Source organism: Pristiophorus japonicus, chromosome 2 (assembly GCF_044704955.1).
Source record: "Pristiophorus japonicus isolate sPriJap1 chromosome 2, sPriJap1.hap1, whole genome shotgun sequence".
Taxonomy (NCBI): domain Eukaryota; kingdom Metazoa; phylum Chordata; class Chondrichthyes; family Pristiophoridae; genus Pristiophorus; species Pristiophorus japonicus.
Window position 1 is genome coordinate 87,973,817 of NC_091978.1, and position 13,993 is coordinate 87,987,809.

At 43.4% G+C, this 13,993-nt stretch overlaps 1 protein-coding gene across 4 annotated transcripts in view; it reads left to right on the forward strand.

The window, feature by feature from the left end:
• Positions 1–3,058: 3,058 nt before the first annotated feature.
• The window catches only part of LOC139239574 (talin-1), a 313,415-nt gene continuing 302,480 nt past the window's right edge, over positions 3,059–13,993 (forward strand). For all 4 annotated transcript variants that reach the window (XM_070868357.1, XM_070868376.1, XM_070868368.1 and 1 more), the window contains exon 1: positions 3,059–3,250. The gene's annotated coding sequence lies outside the window, so the exon portion shown is untranslated. The remainder of the gene's footprint in view (positions 3,251–13,993) is intronic.

A 13,993-nucleotide genomic window follows, 5' to 3' on the forward strand; every position in this document is an offset into this window, starting at 1 on the left:
AATGGATTGACGGCCTGGAATGCCCAGTCACCTTCGCCTCTCGCATGCAGGATGTAAATACTCTACAGGGGAACGCGAAGCACTCGCTTGCATCTACGCATGTGAATGCTGGCACATCTACCTCTATGGCAGAAAATTTACCCTCCATACAGATCACCAAGCGCTAACTACGCTACTCGCTACAACTGGATCTGGGCACAGACCACTATGAATCAGCCGATGGTCAGATCACCTTCACCAGTATAACTTTGATGTACAGTACATCGCTGGCAACCACGTAGCTGACATGCTCAGCCGCTTGACAACTGCTTCGGACTCTGGTGCTGACTTGTTCACAGATGGCAACATATATGTCATGTTGATCATCACTCAGTCCATCAGAAACCTTGTCTCCACTCAAAACCGAATCACAGAGTGATGCTATGCTCCAGTATATGTGTCACTTCCTCCAGACTGAGTGGCCTAAGTAAATTCCGGAAGAGCTGAAAACATTCCACAGACTTCACGATTAATTTTTCCATTTGGAACGATGGCTGCCTAGCTTGTGGTGATAGAGCAGTAGTTCCCAAGTCATTTCAACAGCTTGTTCTCTCATTGGCACACGATGGACACTCTGGCATTGTTCACATGAAGCAGAGATGTCGTGATTCAGTATGGTGGCCTGGGATTGACACTCGCATTAAGGAGTTCGTCTCACACTGCGAAGCATGCAGTCTGAGCGAAAAGGCCACAAACATCCGACCAGCGCCAATGAAGCCCATTCCGTGGCCACAAAGACCATGGTAACAATTTCAGTTGGATATCTTTGGTCCAGGTGAAGCAGCTCCACAGTATCAGCATTTCCTTGTTGTAGTACATGACCTGCATTTCAAATGGCCAGAAATCACTACAACTATTTTGTTGTATACTTTAATCAAGTGCCCCCTGATTAAAGGGGTGGGCACACTCAAAAAAAACTTTTCAAGTGCCCCCTTGTTTTTTTTTGAGGGCACCAAACACAAATTATACGTGTCCCCTGGCTAAAAAGGGGGGGGGGGCACTAAAACCGACAAACTTAAACAAATTAACCTTTAGATAAATGGTTCAAATTAAAATTTGGTTGCCGGAGGTGATGATGCACTCCAGTCCCTCCGGCACCCACCTCTCCGAAATCGCTACAACAAGTTCAGTGACCTGATCAACAATCGTTACTATTCTGCAGCGTATGTTCGTGAAGTGAGGCCTCCCAGAGGTCATAATCACTGACAATGGATCACAGTTTGTGTCCGACCAGTTCGCAGATTTCCTCACTCATCATTCTATCAAGCATCGCCTTACTGCTCGGTACAATCCTCAAAGCAACGGAGGTGTTGAGCAATTTAACCGGGTCATCAAAGAGGGTTTGAAAGCCAACATCACAGCAGGCTAAACATTCGACGAAGCGGTTCAAACCATTCTCCGCACATACCATTCGACAAAACACTCGCTAACAGGGAAGACACCCACTGAGCTCATGATTGGGCGGAATCTTCGCTGGCTACTGGAAATTCTCAAACCCCCAGCTAAACCTAGCATGAAGAGACCAGCAGGGTGGAACAGAGGCACCGTTCTGTTTCAACCTAGAGCGAACACTGCAAGCTTAGCATCTCAGCATATCAGAACACGACCTGGCTATCTCAAGGATTTTGTCTGTATATAGACTGTGGTTTTAAAAAGGGGGGAAATATGTTGTGTTCATACTCTATTTATTTGTTACAGCTCACTGGACAGGCATTAGGACCCTGCGGAAGCTATTCACAGTTGCTGTATTAATTCTGGTTCATGCCGGTTTGGGATACTATTTTGGGTTGTATAAAAGCACAATTAATTACATTACTCCTGGCTCAGTTTGTCAGTTATTTACGCGTACACAACAGTGGTCAGCGTGGATGGACACCGCTGTTCCCTCGCAAACCCATCTCTACACCGCCTCAAACAGCGCTTCAAAGCGTTGGGAGGGGGTGTCAGCGTTAAAGAGCCCAATTATCCAGCTATTCCCTCTGACCCCCACCCAGCGGTAAGTTTCCAGTTAATTCAAAGTGCACTCCCCAATTTCCCGCTGAGGGCAATTTCAGCCCCTTTCTGTCATTCTTTCTATCTGTTAAGTCAGAACTGGACAGATCGCAAGTTTGGGCTGTCCATTTCTAAGGCGGTGTGACGGCGTACTCTGAGAGTGCCCACTGCAAATTCTGCCCCCTCCAGTCCAGTCGACAAATTGCAAGGTGAATATCTCAACTTGCATTCTCTCACGTCAGACACAGAAACAACAGCCAAACAAAGTGCTGAATAATTTGGAACAACAACTTGTATTTATATAGCGCCTATAACATAGTGAAATGTCAAAGGTGCTTCACAGGATTGTTATAAAACAAAATATTTGACACCGAGCCATATAAGGAGAAATTAGGGCAAGTGACCAAAAGCTTGGTCAAAGAGGTAGGTTTTAAGGAACTTCTTAAAGGAGGAAAAAGAGGCAGAGCGGCAGAAAGGTTTAGGGAGGCAATTCCAGAGCTTTGGGCCTAGGCAACAGAAGACATGGACACCAATGGTTGAGCAATTATAATCAGGGATGCTCAAGAAGGCAGAATTAGAGGAAAGAGATATCTTGGGGGGGTTGTGGGACTGGAGGAGATTACTGCAATAGGGAGGGGCAAGGCACTGGAGGGATTTGAAAACTAGGATGACTATTTTTTAAATTGAGGCGTTGTTTAACCGGGAGCCAATGTAGGTCAGCGTGCACCAGGGGTGATGGGTGAACTAGACTTGGTGTGAGTTGGGACAGGGGCAGCCGAGTTTTGGATGACCTCAAGTTTACGTAGGGTAGAACGTGGGAGGCCAGCCAGGAGTGTGTTGGAATAGTTATGCTCCAGTGCAACGTAATAAACCATCGCTCCATCTGAGACTGGCGGGATGAAGTACAGCTGGAGGTGGGTGGGAGAAAGGCTTGTCTCATTCAAAACTCAGCAATTCAAGAAGCTCTATTCTGATGTCACGATAGCCTGGGCCCGCCCATTGTGTGGCGTCACATTGGAACGCAGACGGGGGCGCGCGGAGGGTGGAGTCTCGAGCTTGTGAGCGCAGCGTTTCTTTTCTCTTTCCTTCAGCCTCTGGGCAGCAACATGCGTCGCGACTGAGAGTAGCAGCAGCAGCAACAGAAGAAGAAGAAGAAGAAGAAGCAGCAGCAGGAGTAAGAAAACTAGCGGAGAAACTTCCACCAGCCCTGAGAGAGAGGGTGAGTCACCCGCGCATCTCGTGTAATGCAGCAACGGCTCTGTGGAGCATGCAAACTAAGACTAGCGAGAGGAGAGGAGGGAGGAGCCCAAAGTGCCTGCGGTTAATGAGAAAGTGCAGCGCGCTGGGTATGGGACGTGCCGAGCTTCAGCAGCTTGCACGGGCTTCCTCCGGTGGGCTTTGCAGCGCGTTTGGTCGGTGTTGAAGGAGCTCGTGGCAGCCCGCCGCCCCCCCCCCCCCCCGAGTCTCGCTTCCTCCACCCGTTACTTTACTGTCATCAAGTCTCTCGGTCTGGTTGAACTTCTCGAGTCGTCACACCCGGAAACCCTTCGAACGGCTCCAGTGTGAACCGATTGGTTGGTGTGAAGGCAAAGAAATGGAAAAGACGCATTCCGTTCAAAGTTTTTTCCTCTTTGCAGATACAATTTATTAGACTTGTTTTAATATAAAAAGTGTGGCAAATTGTATCTGTTTTCGATTCTTGTTGGGGCCCGTGTGGGTGGATGGTGCCACTTATCAGATTTAATGACATGTATCTCTTCCTGTTCTTTGTAGCCTGCGGGCTGAGTTTTTTTGAAAAATGATTTTACAAAATGGATTAAGTTAAAGGGCGTGTTGAGGTTCTGCAGCTGCAAGAGACGTTGTGTAGCCCCAGGAAGCCTCTGCTGCTTTTTTCTTCGGATGAATTAAGCTATATATTTTGTAAAAATTGGAAGAAGTCCGACATTAACCGGCTGCAACTCTCCAGACCAGCATCTATTTCGCGTTTTTGTGACGTGGGCCATTATCTCAATGTTTTGACATTGGAATTAAACACGACTTGGGATCCCCTTTCTGGTTTTATAATGTGCCTCTGCAAATGTCAGTGTCTATCCTGTTTTAAATAAACGATTATCAATCTAGTTTAATTGTATTGATGGAGGAAAAACAGACTAATATATATATATTATAATAGTTTTGGAAAATCTTCCCTAATGGTACTTTTTTTTGATTGTATCCATGCTACTGGATGACTTGGCCCACTTATTTAAAAGCAGTTGCTCTATGTTGGTTTCTGTGACCTGTATTTAAATGTCTTTGCAATGGGTAATATACTATAATGATTATAAAAAGGAAGGGGGTTTCTGGTGTGAAAAGGAACATAGTGTAGCACTTATTTTTATACAACTTTTCCTTCTATTCCAAGTTTAATTTTTATATCTACACAGCTGCCCTGGCTAAAAAGATGGGCAGCTGTAAATATTCCCACATCTTGACCAAAACTGCCCTTGAGCCAGCTTTATATTGAGTGATTCTTGTGTCCTGCTTGGAATTTCTCATGGTAAAGTTATGTTGGAAATTTTATGTTGGGTAATTGTGGGCCCATGACAGTGGAAGTGTAACTCCATCATCATAGGCAGTCCCTTGGAATCGAGGAAGACTTGCTTCCACTCTTAAAATGAGTCCTTAGGTGGCTGAACAGTCCAATATGAGAACCACAGTCCCTGTCACAGGTGGGTCAGATAATCGTTGAGGGAAAGGGTGGGTGGGACAGGTTTGCCGCACGCTCTTTCCGCTGCCTGCGCTTGATTTCTGCATGCTCTCGGTGATGAGACTCGAGGTGCTCAGCGCCCTCCCGGATGCACCACTTCCATTTAAGGAAGTCTTTGGCCAGGGACTCCCAGGTGTCTGGGGATGTTACACTATCAGAAAGGCTTTGAGGATGTCCTTGTAACGTTTCTGCTGCCCACCTTTGGCTCGTTTGCCGTGAAGGAGTAACTATGTACTAAAAGTGTAACTATGTACTACTACTATAACTATTTAAAATCTTATCTACTATAAGTTGAGTTTTAGTCAGCATTATTGTACTGGCATGAGAGGTAGTAACAGTCTGTGTATTTATTTTTACCGATGTAGTAAGATTTGCTTTGTCATACAGTTCAATTATTGATCTGTAGAATACAATGAATGCTGAGTTGTAGGAATTGATTCTTTTCAAAGTGACATACTTGGGTGGTACGGTGGGTAGAAAACTCCTTTTCACTTGGGTTTGAATTTAGCACAGGCAAATGTAATGAAATTTTAATTTGCACATTTTTCTGTGGCTTTTGTGTTGAAGGAATGCAACGTGTTCACACTGGTCTCTGAATATTACACATTTAGTAGTGAATTCAAATTTGTCAATTTATATAGTCATTTTTCTTATAAAGCTGTATTGTGATTCTGAATACTTAAGTTTGTAGTGATGTGTATATTTTCCATCCCTGCCCACCCAATGCACAAGTGGTATTATGCATTGCAGCTGCAGATGACTAAAATGAGGACAGATGTCTCAAATTTGATTGTTAATTACTGGTAGCATGGAAAAGCTTGCAGAAATTTTACTGGAGTTACCAATAAACAAGTCAGATTGTCCATATGTCAGCAAGTTATGGTTAACTCATTCTTTTAAATGCATATAGTTAATGAACATATCATTGGGGGATCTTGGCGGGAGTACAAAGGGCAAGTTGATGTATAGGTACCTGGGTGAGTAGGAAAGACTACTAGGGTTTGGAATAAACGTGGCTTAAAGGTGATTTTATTTGAAGTACCTGTATTTAATATCTTCAAGGGTATAGATAAACGGGATACTAAGTGAGCAATATTAACACAAGCTCTTGGAAAACGGGACATTGATTCGTGCTTAGACTCAAAGGTGAATACACAATAAAGATGCAAGTTCTTGCAGGTGGTAAATGTGTCATCACTTACCCAGGGACGCAGTTGAAGAAAAGGCTGTTACAAATTTTAAATGGATGATGAATACTTTTTTGGCAGATAAGGTTGGGTGTCAGATAAGTGGGATAGCCATTGGGCTGGTCCAGTGGATGAATTGTAACTTTTTTGGTCCTATAATTTCTAAGGAACTTGAGAAATCCGTGAAAGGCTTGCTTGTGTGTTAAATAATGTTCTGTGGATAACCATGGTCTCTTGGAGCTTGCTTGATTGCCTGAAGGAGTCAGGAGAATTTTCCCAGTGCTTTCTCTGAAATTGGCCAAGCATTTTCTTTTATTTCTCCGAAGAGTTCACATTACTAATTGAGGTTGGTGCAATGGTACATCTATATCTACTACTCTGTATCTATTCTTCTTTTGTTTTTGTGAGCTGCATAGGTGTGTAACAGGGAGCTTGGTGGTGGGGCTACATATAAAGTTCAGATCTGTGTTCCTATTAATTTGGCTACATCTCAGGTTGTTGATGCTAACAGATCTTGATGTTCTGATTTTTGGAATTATCCACTAATGAAGGAACAATGCTAAAGCATTCCTTGCCAAACCTCTAGGCCATCATAATTGAAACAAGCCAAGCTAAGAAATAAATATAAGTTCACAAGAGTTGTCTGAACTTTTAGTACTGGACCGAGTGTTCTCGGGCCACATCTGACCCACAGGCTGCAGTTTGGTCATTGTTGTGGTCTCCTAGCCATTTTTTTGTATGCCATTGTCCAGGAGAGATCTTCAAGGACAGTAGAACATTGATGGTGTGCTAAACTTAATTATTGCTGTTGTGTGTTGATATTTATATTATACGGAATCTTAATCGTGAAGCCCATGTTCCTGATATAAATGCTGAAATTTTACTTGAGCACTAGCAGCTCCTGTGTTGATGCAGTCTGTTTTTGAGGAGGTTTCCTTTGACACCTGCTTTACACATTGGAAAGGATGGAGTAAATAATCTGAAATAAAATTAGTGATAATTTAGAAATGCAATGGCTAATCAAAGACGGGCAGTATGGAATTGTTAACAGACAAATGTAATAGCTTTTGAAGAACTAACTGATTCGATCGATAATGGGGAATGCAGTAGATGTAATGTTTATGGATTTTCGGAAAGCATTTGATAACATGACTCGCTAGAGGCTTGTTAGAAAAATTCAATTGTATGGCAGAAGAGCATATATAGAAATAAAAAGAAATTACATTACATAAACGGGTCATTCGGCCCAATCAATCTGTGTCCGTGTTTATCCTCCTTGTGAGCAAATCATTCTAATCACATTTACCCACCTGCATTCCATCTCTTCAACCCTGTTTTTAGACAATTTTTTAGAAATTAGAAAAGCAAATGGTATGTTGGCCTTTATTACAAGAGGATGTGAGAATAAGAGTAAAGATGCCCGAATGCAATTATATAGGGCTCTGGTGAGACCAGAGTACAGTTTTGGTCTCCTTACCCAAGAAAGGATATACTTGCTAGTGCAACAAAGATTCACCAGACTGATTCCTGGGATCGGGCGGGTGGGAGTTTGTCCTATGAGGAGAGATTGGGTAGATTAGGCCTATATTTTCTAGAATTTAGAAGTATAGAGGTGATCTCATTAAAACATACAAAATTCTTACAGGGGTTGACAGCGTAGATGTAGGGAGAATGTTTCCTCTGGTTAGGGAGTCTAGAACCAGGGATCACAGTCTCAAAATAAGGGGTTGGTCATTTAGGATTGAGATGAGAAATTTCTTCACTCAGCTTGGTGAATCTTTGTAATTGGCGTAGAGAATTCCAAAGTGTTTTAATAAAACACACGGGGAAAGGCTATTTTCTCTACCTGGTGAGGGGTCATCGATTTAAAAATTGCCACTGCGAGAGGAGTTTTTGGAAAAATGTCTTTATGCAGAGGGTTGTTTGAGTTTGGGAGTGGTTGAGGTACAGACCATTTCATCTTTGAAGGGAAATTTGAATAAATATTTGTAGCAGGAAGATTCAGAGCTATGGGGAGAGTGCAGGACAGTGGGATGAATTTGATTGTTCTAGCAAAATGCTGCATTATACATGATGGACTGATTAACCACCTTCTGTCTAACTTTAATGGTTCCACGACTTTCAATCTTCATGTGTGTGCATAGATGATGAAAGTCAACAGGCTATTTGACCAAGGGAGACATTAAAGTAAAGCCTAATTCTATCTGTATCCAATATACATATGCACAAACCTTTAGTAGCGTCGCTGGATAGGTTGATGGTTTTTTCCCCCCTCCCCAACTTAGGAATATTAATGTCCAAGTGTTGTTTCTCCACTACTGTATCACGCTGGCTGAGATCAAGTAACTTGGTACAGACCAGGGACTGAGGGGCTCCATTTATTGGAATTCTTTGTACAGCACTTGATTTAAGATTGGTTTGGATAACTAGAAATTAATTTTTACTTATGAATGATTCAAATTCTTGCATTAATACTTTGCATGCTATAAAATGCATTGTATAAACATTCTATAAAGAATATTTTAACTTGTGTAAAGAATTAAAAACATTTCTGAACAATTTGTAGATACATTTAGATCTGGGCTTAATTATACAGGGAAAAGTAAGAGAAAAGTTCATAGCTGATAGAACTGAGGAGTTCCGACAGCTATAATTGTGAATATTGTTTGCTAATGGGTGCAAGATTAGAAATACCTGAAGAAAGATATATGACCCAAGAGGGGAGGAATACCACAGTTACTGATAGAGGTCATCACTGCATCATTCCTGGAGAGGAATTTGAATGTTTTAGATGAAGGCAGAACTCTTGCTTCTATCACAATCAGTGAATGAAGGACAAAGCGTTGTACTGATAAAAGGATAGCCTTGTTAGTTAAAGCTGTGAACTTGTCAGTTATGCAAGGAGTCCGAGTAAATGCAACTTGGTTAAACTTGCATTGATAGTAGACATTGAAGATAACTCCGTACTATCCAAGTCAGATCCAGCTGAGGTTGAGTTATTAGGATACATTAAACTATACCTGTAATGATTTAAACTTCTACAGTTAATATTATCTATCAAAGAACTTTGGCCCTCTAATACTTAAGCTCACAATGGCATTGATTGTGTTATCATGAACAGCCTAAAACCAAAAGTAGTGTTTGCTCACGGATTTCTGTCTGAGACTACGGGCTCAATTTTCCCCAGTGATTTGTGCTGTTTTTTTTGGTGCGTGCTGCTTTTTTTGTCCTAAATTTAAAAAATCCAAGTTTCCCCAAAGATTGTGTGCCAGTGTAACTGTTAGTTACGATTTTTTTTAGGTTTTTTTTTTGCATCATAATCTGATGTCTGTGCCAGTTTTTCTGGATACTGACAATGCCATACCTCGTGCAAGCCTTCTGCATGATGGTGCTGCGGAGGAGACAATTGATTTGCTATCATCGCATGAGGAACCTCAAAGCACGTAGGATGCTGGCAGGAGGCCTTACCCACGTCGGGTGTATCGAGACAGGCGTTCATACCTGCACCTGAGTGATGCAGACTGTCAGAAGGCTGCGTTTCTGCAAATAAGTTGTAACCGAGATCTGTGATTTTAGTAAAAGCACACTGCAACCTAAAAGCATCAGGGGGACTGCTTTCAGTGAAGTGAAGGTTATAGCTGCATTTTCATTCTATGCATCTGGATCGTTCCAGACCACAACTGGGGATGTGTGCATGTTGAGAAATGGAGCACAGTTGCAATAGCAACAACAGTAGCAGCAAAAAAAGGCTGCACCCATCTCTCCTCCACCTTATTCTAAGACCGCCCGCTGCGTTTGGTCTTGTTGACGCCACCCCTGCCCGCAGCGATTCTCTGGGTAGTACCAAGCTTATTCTTTCGAACATCGAGGGTAATGTGCACTTCATGTGGGGGTGGGGGGTACGCACGCAGGCGGTAATATGGAAGGCCCGGTTTGGGCCTCTTCAGAGACTGGTCTGGGGATTGGAGTGGGAGTGGCAGTTGATTCTGTCAATAAGCACGGGGTCTGGGCGTGTGTTCCCTTACTGCAGCAGCTAACTGACATTCCCTCACTCATGTGCCCTGACACAGCATCAGCTATCTGTGTCATTCCCTCCCTCATGTGCACTGACATTGTATCTGCTGCCTAAGACATTCCCTCCCTCCCTCATGTTCCCGGACAGTGTTCCCATTTCTCATGAGTGTTGTTACTTCTGACAGTGTTAATACGGATTCTTTTTCCCTCAATCTGTTTCAGCGAATACACTGACACGCGAACACCTCTTGCCTTTTCTGTAAAAGACCTTTATTGAAGATTCTCCGGCCAGGACTTGTCAAGACAAAGGGACACACTCAATCAGAGCCTGTTTACCTTCCCCTGGACAAGTCCCTTTTCAGCGCGAAAAGCACAGTAGATATACATTTTCAAAACACAACACATTTGATTAGCACTTAGTCTATCCAATCCCTTTCTGCTTTCCCCCCCCCCCCCCCCCCGGAGTACGTCCAATGGCGGGCAAGAAAGTCTCCCAATTAGGGCTGGTGTCAGGTAGGTTAGTTATAGCTTTGCTACACTGTCTTCCCTTATCAGTAAAGAACCCAATTAGTTTCTCTTCCTCCTGATCAGTAGAAGCTATTACTTTTCCCTTCCTATCTAGAATTGCTTTCTTTCTTTGTGCTGCCTTGGGCTTTCTCATGACCCGTGTCTAACCTCAACTTCAACTCTTGGTAACCCCTTTTTTTCTGCTGATTCTGCAGTTGTCTGTATCTTGACCATTTCTTTAGCTATTTTCCTATGATTCCCTATCTCCATCCTTTTTCCACCTTCTCTAGCCATCTACCACTTTCGCAACCCTTTTACACATTCTCATTCCCCCCTTTTATCATTCCATGATAACCCTGGTGCTTATTCCAGGAGTATCGCGTTCAGCCGTGCGCATTCTCTTTCCTGATCCTCCTTGTTGTCTGTGAGTCCGCCTCGAGCCTCTTCGCAAGGTCTTATCAATGTCTGTTTAGGTTCTCACATCGTATCCTGTCGGAATATTATTGACTTGATAACTTCTGGAGCCTTGGTACAAGGCCGAAGAGAGGCCTTTTACCTCCTTATGGGCCAGTGCAGGAACCAGCACTTTAACCCTTGTCCTGCTGGTACCCCTAATGCCAAATTTTTCTCTTACATTTCCCCCCTTTTGGCCCTTGGCTATACGCCAAGCTGGCCATATTTCCCAATAACCATCTCCCTGTAGGCAAGTTCCATATAGGTTCGTTCACCTGGGTGGCCATCTCCCAAGTTTCGGGACCTCCTGAAACCTTCCCACAGAGTTATATAAAGTAAGTCCTTCCTGTAGGACTGCTTAAATTTTCATCCCTTATGGCCTTAATCATAGTGCGTGTCCTGACTTATCGTTTGGCCTGTTTAATTTGTGCACATGTTAATCCCATCATGACCATCAGAACCAGACCCTGTATTACTACAAGTACATGTGATATTGTTCTTATCCATGGGTGAATTTGAATATTAAGTCCAATGTCCCACTGCTTTGAGTACCAGGGCTGATCAGCCAGCATTGCGTTAGTGTCTCTCTGTAAGTTGTCTCTTTCTTGCCAGACATACTGTCATCTTTGATTCTGGATTCCTTGCACCAAACGTAATTGTTCCTCATTTAGTTCCGGTATCTGTTTGCCTTGCGGTTCCCATACCGCCTCTTCGTACCCCTCTCGGAGGGTATCTGTGATTGTTCCGTCGATGATTTCCGTTGTCTCGGGATGTATATGATATCCATCTTTGTCTATGTCTATTTCTCCCTTGGGTCTGAAGCAGAAGTTAGGAGTAATGAGGACACACGGGGTGACTCCTCCCCTGGTCTTAATGGTTAAGTTGGCTGCCCCCGTGCTCACGCATCACTCTCCGTTCCCTTGCGGGGCAGCGATGGTCTCAAGATCGTGTTCGAGAGGAGTGATACTCAGCATGCATCCGTTTGTTTGGTGGAATCTGCAATCATCATTCGTCATTCATGGCGTACCTCGACATAAAACCACTTGGTTAATTTTATAGCAGTCAGTTATATCAATGCCTTTGGTACTATTGTTAATTTTAATCACCTGTCTGGCAGGCTGATGGTAACGTAACCGAGTTTGGTTTCTCACTTCACCAATATTATCGATCTGATATAAGGGGTCTCCCTTTGTTACATCATACTGTGGTATGGACAACACAAATCCGATCATATTCACCCGCCCAGTAATACATCTGAATTTCGGCACCCATGCGTGACTATTCCTTCGTACCTCGCATGTGTTATTCATTTTTTTTATCTAGAGTCCAATTGTTAAGTATGCTGTTTGGAATCCAATCTGGTATGTCTCCATTCTGGAGTTGCTCCAAATTATGTTGTACCTCACTTAATATCCAGGCCCCATACCCGGAGCAAACTATCTCAGCCTGTAATCGTTTACTTATATCTTTCCCCATCGCGTGGATCAATTTTATTGTCTTGGCATTTCGGCACTGTATGGGCCACTTGTAACAGTTCCCCTTCCGCGCCATCTCCCCACCGCGCATGTAGGGCTTGGTTATCCAAGTCCCTCCCCACTAAACCACTCAAGACTATGCCGTTAAGTTGTTAACCCGGTCGTATATTGCCTACAGGCCTATGGAATTCATCGTCATAACCCCTGCCGCATAACCCGTGCCTAGTGTTTCCAGTATTCCCCTTTTTTTTCCGACCTTGCCCTGTTCCATTTCTGACATTAAATCTCAGGGTAGTGGGTTCCGGGCCTTCGAGGATCCGTTGTGCCAGGTTCTGGTATAGACTTAGTTTCATTCCCACAGAAGCTAGGAAAAATGATATCCATTAGGTTTAGGATAAGTAGTCGCTGACGCACCCCAAATTATATCCTTTCTTTAGATTCTTTTATTACTAGCCCCCCTTTTTAGGTTGTATTCTTGTTTGTGCTGCGCATGATCAATACCGGCTTCTCCGTGTTATAACCGTATCACGCTTCAGGACATACACCTTATATTCCAGAGACCTCCCTTGGTCTTTATTTTATCCCACTGGCCAGTTTCCCTAAACATCCTGGGGTCCCAACCCCTTTTTGCTCCGTTCTGTTCCCACCCTTCTGTTTCTCTTGCGGGGTGGATTTGGCTGCTTGTTTGCAGCTTCGTCCGCCCAGGCATGAGCTTCTAGAACTGAAATTCCGTCCAGTTGGATTTCTGCGTCCTTCCCCTTTTGGTCCTATGAACTTGCTCCTGTCCTCGGAATCTACTGGCGCCCATGGCATCGGCAGCCTGCTGCATTACAACCTTACTTAATGCACTATACATAGCCATGCGTTAAAATAAGTTCTGTCCTTGGCTGCTGGGTTGCATATTTCGGCAGTCAAATTAAATAAAGCTAGTTCATGTATTTGTGTCTTTCCTGCATGTGCTATATCTCTCGTAGTCCATCTGTATTATCCAGTGCCTGCGTGGGCCTCAAGGTCCCCAGTATCCTGAGTCTCCAGGGTCGAAGTAGCCGCTGCGGTCCCATCTCGGTGAATGTTTTATCTGCAAATTTTAAACAGATCCTGGTCGTCACCAGGTGTTAGGTTCTGGTCTACTCATCTTTTATCCATGCATGTTGCGGTCACTATGAAATCGGAGGTAAGGGTTAGGTTGGGTTTGTAGACTACACTTACCCACCGTGGGGTACATTGGCTCTATTGCCATAGGTGAGGGTGCTATGGCTGCGCACTGCACTATCCGTCTGGCCCCGTTTATTAAAAAAAAAATCTCTTCCAGCTTATTTATCTTAGCTTTTAACTCTTGAATTTGTTTTGTTTGAGTATCTTTCTTTTATTTGTATCAGGCGAGTATTATTACGTAGGCTAGTTCTGTTTTTATTTTTATTCTGACTATCGCACCATTTCCTCTGTTAGAATAAAAAAGATTCACCTATTAATAAATCCAAATTAATAATGTCCAGTATAAAACAGCTGTCAATGGAAAGGGTTAACTCCTTTACAGGTTTGTAAGAAAGCCTGATGTCATTACGTGACTTCACGTA